We start from the raw sequence: 10,485 nt of genomic DNA on the forward strand, positions 1-10,485 counted from the left end.
GTAGCCTATCACGGCTAACGCAGGGGCGCCATTTGCATCCCAGCGGAGGCCGTGATAGGCTACGTAAATATTTACGTAGCCTATCACAGCAAAAAACAGGAACGCAAATGGAGGCCGCTGTAGCTGCCGCCATTTGTGTTCCCTTTTTTTTCTTTTTCCATGATAGGCTACGTAAACATATACGTAGCCTATGATGGCAAAAATACAGGGATGCAAATGGCGGCGGCTACAGCGGCCTCCATTTGCGTTCCTGTGCAGCCCAGCGGCCGGATGTCGGGCTGCGGGCGGCCCCGGCTGGTGGCTCCACGGAGTCGCTGTGGAGCCAAGCTGAACCAGCTGGGGAGAATTTCGGGTGGAGGGACGGAGCGCCTCCCCCCCACCGCGAATGTCACCCTTGGAGAAGGTAAGTGACTTTCGTACATCCCTACTCTTCAAGAGGTCTGCAATCTTATTTTATTTTTTCACATTCTTGTCTTCTCTTTGTCTTTTTTACATTCTCTTTACATTAAACAAATGTAGAAGAAATGAGAACACATTGATTTCATGTTTCATTTCTTTTTTAAAGGAATGCACACTTCTGTTTTACGGGTCATTTACATAATGCTGTCAACCTCCATGGCACATCCAGCTTTTTTTTTTTAATCTTTTTTAATCTTTATTACCCTAAATAAATAAATATATCAATAAAACGGAGATAATCCATTATTGAGATGTAAACCCGCTTTAATGGCTGTGTGTAAGTGCGTGCAGTTCTGCGATAACCACAGCCTGGGAAAAAGAAGCCATTGGGCTAGTAGGAAAATCACAACCCCCCCCCCCCGCATGCCTGCCTGTCGATCTGGGCTGGGAAAATAATTTTCTTCGCCGGGTTAGGAGAGGCTCAAACTGAGTGCGGAGCTGGCCGGTGAGGAGGAAGAAGACGGTGACCCCCCCCATGTAAACAGCTGCCAGCAATGAAGCCACCCCCCCCCATGCTGCTTAGCAGAGATTGAGAGAGAGAGAATGCAAGAGATAGATACTTGATTCACAACTCGCTCTCTGCCCCAAGGCTGCAGAGAACATGCCTGTGTAAAAAGCTGATATTTATGTCACCTAAAATGCAGAAACAGGAGCCCTGGTGAACTGTGAAACAAAAAGCCTCATGTGATGAAGCTCATAGTCAAAGAGGCATGCTCAATGAACCATCATCAATGGTTCCTAATAAAACTGGAGGGAGATATTGCACTGGGTACTGCAGAGCTTGGTCCTGGGCCCTGTACTCATCAACATTTTTAGTAGTGACTTGGAGGAAGAGTTGGGGAAATGCTTATCAAATGTGCAGATGACCCAAAATTGGTGTGGTAGCTATTAGCTTAAAGACAGCAACAAAATTCAAAATTATCTTGATAGGTTAGAAAACGGGGCAGAATGGAACAGAATGAAATTTCACAGAGGCAAGGGCAAAGTTCTTCATTTGGGATGGGGAAATCAAATGCACAGGTGTAAGATGGGGAATGCCTAGCTGGTACATATGACAAGAATCTTGGGCTTGTTGTCTACCACCAGCTGAATATGAGTCAGCAGTGTGATGTGGCTGGAAAGAAGGCGAATGCATTTTCAGGTGGCATCAATAGAAGTATAGTTTCAAAATCACGGGAAGTAATCATGGCACCCTACACTGTGCTGGTCAGACCTCACCTCGAATACTAAGCTCAGTTCTGGACATCACACTTTAAGAAGGATTCAGATAAATTGTAACGAGTTAGGCAACAGAGATGATTAAGGTATGTTTATCCTTTAGAATAGTAGACAGAGAGGAGATAGCATAGCACTTTTCAAGGACCTGAAGGAGAAGGCCACAACCTTGTCTCTAGCATCCAAGGCTGTAGGACATGAAATAACATAGCCTGTTGAATGTTTTAATGTGCCTTTTAGCTGTTTAAATTCTTTATTGTTTCATACTGTTTAAATTGATTTTCTTTGTAAGGATCCCTGAGACCTTAATGATATACAAATGTTTTAAACAAACAAACAAACAAACAAACAGGCTTAAGGTACATGAAGGTGGATTTTAGTTGAATATCATATCAGAGCAGTCAGACAATGGGTCCAGATGCCTAGGGAGGTGGTCAGTTCTCTGTCACTGGAGGTATTCAAGCAGAGACTAGACAGCCATCTGTCAGGGATACTTTAAACTGGGTTCTTGCAGTGAGCAGGGGGTTGGACTCTATGGCCTGTAATAGGTAATTGATACTATGAAAATTCTCCAGCAAAGGAGATTGTTACTTTGTTGTGGTGCTGGAGCTTGAGCACCTCAGTGATGCCATGAGCTAAACCGTGAAGGGACACCCAAGACGGGAAGGTCATGGCAGAGAGGTCAGACTAAATTACGATCCCTGGGGAAGGTAATGGCAACCCACCCCAGTATTCTTGCCATGAAAACTAAATGGATCAGTACAACCAGAGATATGTTGGTATACCATCGGAAGATTGGACTCCCAGGTTGGAAGATGTTCAAAATGCTACAGGGGAGGAACAGAGAAGAAGTTCAACTAGCCCCAGATGTGATGACACAGCTAGCTCAAAGCCGAAAGGTCGGCTAGTGGCTGATGGTGCTGGTGGTGAACAACGAATCCAATGTTCTAAAGATCAACCCATCATAGGAACCTGGAATGTTAGATCTATGAGCCAGGGCAAATTGGATGTGGTAATTGGGGAGATGTCAAGATTAAATATAGACATTTTGGGTGTCAGTGAACTGAAATGGACTGGAATGGGCCACTTCACATCAGATGACCACCAGATCTACTACTGTGGACAAGAGGACTACAGAAGAAATGGAGTAGCCTTCATAATTAATAATAAAATGGCTAAAGCAGTGCTTGGATACAATCCAAAAAATGGCAGAATGATCTCAATTTGAATTCAGGGTAAGCCATTTAACATCACAGTGATCCAAATATACGCCCCAACCACAGATGCTGAAGAAGCAGAAGTAGATCAGTTCTATGAGGATTTGCAGCAACTACTGGAAAATATGCCAGAATGAGATGTTATTTTCATTACAGGAGACTGGAATGCTAAGGTGGGTAGTCAAACGACACCTGGAATTACAGGCAAGCATGGTCTGGGAGAACAAAATGAAGTGGGACATAGGCTGATAGAATTTTGTCAAGACAACTCACTGTGCATAACAAACACTCTCATCCAACAACCTAAGAGTCGACTTTATACATGGACTTCAGCAGATGGTCGACACTGAAATCAGATTGACTACACCCTTTGTAGCCAAATGTGGTGGACATCTGTACAGTGGGTAAAAACAAGACCTGGAGCTGACTGTAGGACCCTAGAGAAGTAGTTCAGATCACGAACTTCTGATTGCACAATTTAGAATCAGACTAAAGAGAATAGGGAAGACCCACAGATCAGTTCGATATGAGCTCACTCATATTCCTCATGAATATGCAGTGGAGGTGAAGAATAGATTTAAGGGACTAGATTTAGTAGATAGGGTCCCGGAAGAACTATGGACAGAAGTTTGCAACATTGTTCAGGAGGCAGCAATAAGAAACGTCCCAAAGAAAAAGAAAACCAAGAAGGCAAGATGGCTGTCTGCTGAGACACTGGAAGCAGCCCAAGAAAGAAGGAAAGCAAAAGGCAACAGTGATAGGGGGAGATATGCCCAATTAAATGCAAAATTCCAGAAGTTAGCCAGAAGAGATAAGGAATTATTTTTAAACAAGCTTTGCATGGATGCGGAAGAAGATAATAGAATAGGAAGGACAAGAGACCTCTTCCAGAAAATTAGAAACATCGGAGGTAAATTCCAGGCAAAAATGGGTATGATCAAAAACAAAGATGGCAAGGACCTAACAGAAGCAGAAGAGATCAAGAAAAGGTGGCAAAAGTATAGGAAGATCTGTATAGGAAGGATAATAATATCGGGGATAGATTTGATGGCGTGGTCAGTGAGCTAGAGCCAGACATCCTGAAGAGTGAGGTTGAATGGGCCTAGGGATGTACGAAAGTGACTTACCTTTCATGGATTATGTTGATGGTGGGGGGGGGAGGCATTCCGTCCCTCCCCCCAGAATCCTGGCCGGGGGGGGGAGGCGCTCCGTTCCTCCCCCTGGAATCCTCGAATGGCCGGCTGTGCTCCGCAGCAGCTCTGCGGAGCAGCTGGCCAGGCCTGGCCCGGCCAGGCCAGAGCTGTCCACAGCTGGATTTCCGGCCGCGGAGGGTTCTGGGTAAAACAACAACAACAAAAAACAACCGCGTACGCAAATGGTGGCAGCTACGGCCACTGCCATTTGCGTTCCTTCTTTTTGGCCATCTTAATCTACGTAAATATTTACGTAGACTATGACGGCGAAAATCAAGGGGAACGCAAATAGCGTAGCAGGCGCTATTTGCGTCCCTTTTTCATTCACCATTTTAGCCTATGTAAATCTTTACGTAGGCTAAAACGGCAAATCAAAAGGGGACACAAATAGCGCCCACTATGCTATTTGCGTTCCCTTTGATTTTCACCATCATAGTCTACGTAAATATTTACGTTGATTAAGACAGTAAAAAGAAGGAACGCAAATGGCAGCGGCCGTAGCCGCTGCCATTTGCGTACGCATTTTTTTTTTAAACCCACCCCCAACCATGATAGGCTATGTAAAGATTTACGTAGCCTATCACGTCTTTTTTTCTTTTTCTTTTAAATCTAGCCATGATAGGCTACGTAAATCTTTACGTAGCCTTTCACGTCTTTTTTTTTTTTTTTTCCCACACAAGCCTGGAAATGGCGGCGGCGGCGGCAGCCGGTCAGAAGACCGCCCACCGCCGCCGCTGCCCGGAAGATCCGCCCCAGGTAAGTCTCATCCCAGGGGGATCCGTGGGGGGGGGGCAGGCCGTTCCGCCACAGATTTCGGGGGGCCGAATGCACTGGCATTCGGCTTCACCGAGATCGGTGGTGGAATTCTTTGACATCCCTAAATGGGCCTTAAGAAGCATTGCTAATAACAAGGCAGCAGGAGACGACGGTATCCCAGCTGAACTGTTTAAAATCTTGCAAGATGATGCTGTTAAGGTGATGCATGCCATATGCCAGCAAATTTGGAAAACACAATTAGGGATGTCATAGAATTCCGCCACGGACTGAAATGGGATCGAATTCCCTTCAGTCTGTGCCATGGAATACTCTGTGGAACGGCACCACGAGGTCCTGCGAGCCAGCAGTCATGCGGGTTTTTTTTGGTCATCCGCATAGAGTCGTGAAATTTTCATAAATAAAAACGCAAGGTAGTATATTTTGATAATAAAAACATAAGTTTTTTTAAAAAAAATGAATTGTGCTCACCGCCTTGTTTGTGGGTGTCCTTTTTCAATTGAAATCCTCTGTCTCCATTTACTTTCAGCCAAAACACTTCCTCCTCCTCAGGGCTTCCCAAAACAAGGCTGCCCTAGGTGTGCCTGAGCGATGCGCTCTTTGTTTAAAGCAATGCTGTTTGAAAGAAAGATAAAACCTTTTAAAATGACCATGCTGGTCTGGATCCCTGCACGAGGCGAGGTATTATTCCCCCTGCTAGGCTTTCTATTTCCACATCCAGCCTTGTTGGTGACGTTGTGAGGCTAAAATGGAGAGGAGAACCAACTCTGTGCATGTCTACTCGGAAGTAAGTCTTACTGAGTTCAATGCAACTTACTCCTACACATGTCAGCACCCCACTTGCCCCCAGCTCAGCTTTGTATTTCCACATCCAGCTTATTAGCAAACCTCCTGTTAGTTATCTCACTGGGTGACTTTGGGCTGGACTCTCACCACTACACCACACTTCTGTTATATGAAACTCATGAAGAAAAAGAGACAGTATAATGGAAAGTTCTTTCTGAAGCAGTCACACTTCACTTGTACAAATGCAGCATGAAGGGAAAGATCAGCAAATGCAGCATGAAGGGAAAGATCTGCACATGCTCAGGGAATGGACAAAATGAGGAATAAACATACCAGGGAATATGAATAACTATATTCTTCCATTATGTGTGTGTGTGTGTGTGGGGGGAATCTCCCTCAGTCCAGCTGTTCCCTGGAACATCCCCCCCATTCACCCAAGGGTCTTCTGAGATAACTAACAGGAGGTCTGATAATGAACTGGACGTGGAAATACAAAGCTGAGCGGAGAGGAGAACCAACTCTGTTCATGTCTACTCAGAAGTAAGTCTTACTGAGTTCAATGCAACTTACTCCTACACATGTCAGCATCCTACTTGCCCCCAGCTCAGCTTTGTATTTCCACATCCAGCTCATTAGCAAACCTCCTGTTAGTTATCAGAAGGCCCTTGGGTGAAGGGGGGGGGTGTTCCAGGGAACAGCTGGATGGAGGGAGATTACACACACACACACACACACACAGAATATAGTTCTTCATATTCCCTGGTATGTTTATTCCTCATTTTGCCCATTCCCTGAGCATGTGCAGAGTGTGCTTTTTATTCAAACAAAGAGAAGGTTGCTGATCTTTCCCTTCATGTTGCATTTGTACAAGTGAAGTGTGACTGCTTCAGAAAGAACTTTCCATTTAACTGTCTCTTTTTCTTCATGAGTTTCATAACAGAAGTATGATCTAGTGGTGAAAGTCCAGCCCAAAGTCACCCAGTGAGATAACTAACTGGAGGTTTGCTAATGAGCTGGATGTGGAAATACAAAGCTGAGCTGGGGGCAAGTGGGGTGCTGACATATGTAGGAGTAAGTTGCATTGAACTCAGTAAGACTTACTTCCGAGTAGACATGCACAGAGTTGGTTCTCCTCTCCATTTTAGCCTCACCATGTCACCAACAAGGCTGGATGTGGAAATAGAAAGCCTAGCAGGGGGAATAATACCTCGTGCAGGACTCCAGACTGGCATGGTCATTTTAAAAGCTTTCTTTCTTTCTTTCTTTCTTTCTTTCTTTCTTTCTTTCTTTCTTTCTTTCTTTCTTTCAACAGTGTTCCTTTAAACAAAGAGCACATCACTCAGGCACACCTAGGACAGCCTTGTTTTGGGAAGCCCCTAGCAGGAGGAAGTGCTTTGGCTGAAAGTAATTACTGCATGTCTCAGGGCAGGGGAAAAAATACATAAATATCTATGAAAAGTAGCCTTTCTTACGGAAGTTATGCAGAATTATGGCTGTCGGTACAGATTTAACTTCGTAATTTTTGGAGCGGGGAAAAAAGAGAATTCCGGGGGCTTGTGAACGACGGTACGGAGCACTGGCCGCAAACTGCAGAAGTCAAGAGGCACGGAAGGTACACAATTTGTACATCCCTAATACACAAGAATGGCCATCAGCTTGGAAAAAATCAACTTATATCCCTATACCAAAAAAGGAAAACACTAAAGAATGTTCAAAATATTGAACAGTGGCACTTATTTCACATGCCAGTAAGGTAATGCTCAAGATCTTGCAAGGTAGACTCCAGCAATTCATGGAACGAGAATTGCCAGATGTACAAGCTGGGTGTAGAAAAGGCAGAGGAACGAGAGACCAAATAGCCAATATCCACTGGATAATGGAGAAAGCCAAGGAGTTTCAGAAAAACATCTATTTCTGTTTTATTGACTATTCTAAAGCCTTTGACTGTGTGGATCATCACCAATAGTGGCAAGTTCTTGGTGGTATGGGGATACCAAGTTATCTTGTCTGCCTCCTGAGGAATCTGTATATCGACCAAGTAGCAACAGTAAGAACAGACCACGGAACAACGGACTGGTTTAAGATTGGGAAAGGAGTACGGCAGGGTTGTATACCCTCACCCTACCTATTCAACCTGTACGCAGAACACATCATGCGACGTGCTGGGCTTGATGAAGCCAAGGCTGGAGTTAAAATCGCTGGAAGAAACGTTAACAGTCTCCGATATGCAGATGATACCACTTTGATGGCTGAAAGCGAGGAGGTGGTGAGGAACCTAATGATGAAGGTGAAAGAAGACAGTGCAAAAGCTGGGTTGCAGTTCAGCCTCAAAACCCCCAAGATTATGGCAACCAGCTTGATTGATAACTGGCAAATAGAGAGAGACAATGTGGAAGCAGTGACAGACTTTGTCTTTCTAGGCGCAGAGATTACTGCAGACGCTGACTGCAACCAGGAAATCAGAAGACAGTTACTTCTTGGGAGGAGAGCAATGACAAATCTTGATAAAATAGTTAAGAGCAGAGACATCACACTGACAATAAAGGTCTGCATAGTTAAAGCAGTGGTATTCCCCGTAGTAATCTATGGCTGTGACAGCTAGGGATGGCGGAGAATTCCGCCACAGATTTCAGTGAGGCCGAATGCACTGGCATTCGGCCCCCCAAAACCCGTGGTGGAACGGCCCCCCTGCCCCCCCCACAGAATCCTCCTCGGGACGAAGCTTACCTGGGGTGGATGTTCTGGTGGCGGCGACTCCAGGTCTGGTGGTGGCTCCGGCGGCGGCAGCTGGTCTCTCGGCCGGCTGCTGTGGACGCAAATGGTGGCCACTGTAGCAGCTGCCATTTTCGTCCTGCCAGGCTGCCGTGATAGGCTATGTAAATATTTACGTAGCCTATCAAAGCAAAGGCAGCCACTAGGGATGTCAGAGAATTTCTCCATGAATCTCGGGGAGGCCGAATACCAACGCATTCAGCCCCCCAAAATTGGTGGAGAAATGGTCTGCCACCCCCCTGGGATGGGACTTACCTTGTGCGAATGTCCTTGGCGGCGGCGGCTCCCGGCGGCAGTTCGGCGGCAGTGGCTGCGGCGGCCGGTCTTCCGACCGGCTGCTGCCATTTTCCAAGTAAAAAAGAAAAGAAAAAGTGATAGGCTACATAAAGATTTACGTAGCCTATCACGGCTAGATTTTTAAAAAAACATTGTGATAGGCTACATAAATGTTACGTAGCCTATTATGGCTGACTTTGAAAAAAAAAAAGCGTGTATACAAATGGTGGTGCCCATGGGGGCCACCATTTGCGTTCCTTATTTTGGCACGTGTAGTCTACATAAACATTTACGTAGACTACGGCGAAAATAAGGGCAACGCTATCCCCCCCCCCACGGATGCCATGAATCGAAACGGTAAGTGGCTTTTGTACATCCCTAAGAAAATATAATTCTATACATATTTTTATAATACATTTTTAATCCCTGAACATACAACTTGCATGTCAGGGATGAAGCTTTAGATGAGCCATTTCCGTAACATCCCACTTTTTGGGGAGGGGCATCATTGAGAAAGGGTTCCATCAACTGAGACTTCAACTGAAGCATGAAGTGATAAAAGAGATACGTTATGCTATCTAGACTTCATTTATCCATTTATTATTTTTACCCAGTCAGGTATTTGGTAGAAATGATTAGATTTGTACACTTATTGCACACAAAAATGTATTCTATTCATAAAATATCTTTACATTCTATTTCAGCTCACTTGTGGAGCATTTCACCCAGCTTGGGGTGAAAAATCACTCTCCCATCCTTTATACCGTATGTCCCCAAATGAAGCTCAGCAGTACACTGGGATTGTCCAGTTGCTTGCACATTTCAAATGGACATGGATTGGGCTCTTTACTATGGATAATATTCATGGAGAAGGGCGTTTGCAAAAATTACTGTCAATGCTGTCACAGGGGGGCATCTGTGTTGCCTTCATAGAAAAAATGCCAGCATTCCAAAAACATGCTGGAAAGACAGGGTTGTTGCATGGGGAATTGGAATACAATTCAGCCTTCATGGAAACGAAAGCCAATGTATTTTTTGCTGATAATGCAAGTATATTAGTAATTAAAATAAGCTCATTTCTTCAGAGGGCAGTGCTGGATTCACCTATAACTAAGGTATGGATTATGACAACATCTTGGGATTTCACATCAAGCACCAGTCTAAGGGGCCATGATATACAATCCCTCCATGGCATGCTATCCTTTGCAGTTCACTCAAAGGAACCGCTAGGATTCAGGCAATTTCTTCAGAGCGTAAATCCTTCCTGGGCAAAACAAGATGGATTCATCCATGAATTTTGGGAGAAGGTTTTCAAGTGTTCATTGAAAAAATCAAATGAGGGTGAGGTGATAAATCAAGGCTGCAGTGGGGAGGAGGAACTGGAGAGCCTCCCTGGAACTTTCTTTGAGATGAGCATGACTGTTCACAGCTGCAGTGTTTACACTGCTGTCTATGCTGTGGCGCATGCTCTACATTCCATGCATGAATCCAGATCCAAACACAGGTCATGGGTGGCTGGAAGAAAGCTGGAGCCCTTGAATCTGCTGGCATGGCAGGTATTTTCATGCAAAAGCTCATCTCTTTCTTTGTTTGGATTGGGTGGTGGACGTGGGAAATGGAAGCTGATACCAGTGCCATCAAAATCCATATAAAACTTTTTCAGCTTCATTAGGTCCACTCTACATTAATTAATTAATTTCATTAAGTTTATTTCTATCATTTCTATACCACGCAATAGCCGAAGCTCTCTGGGCAGTTCACAAAAATACCTGCGCTGCACTAGCCTATTACGG

Source organism: Heloderma suspectum, chromosome 6 (genome assembly GCF_057233095.1).
Source record: "Heloderma suspectum isolate Gila_16-S chromosome 6, 16-S_ref, whole genome shotgun sequence".
Taxonomy (NCBI): Eukaryota; Metazoa; Chordata; class Lepidosauria; order Squamata; family Helodermatidae; genus Heloderma; species Heloderma suspectum.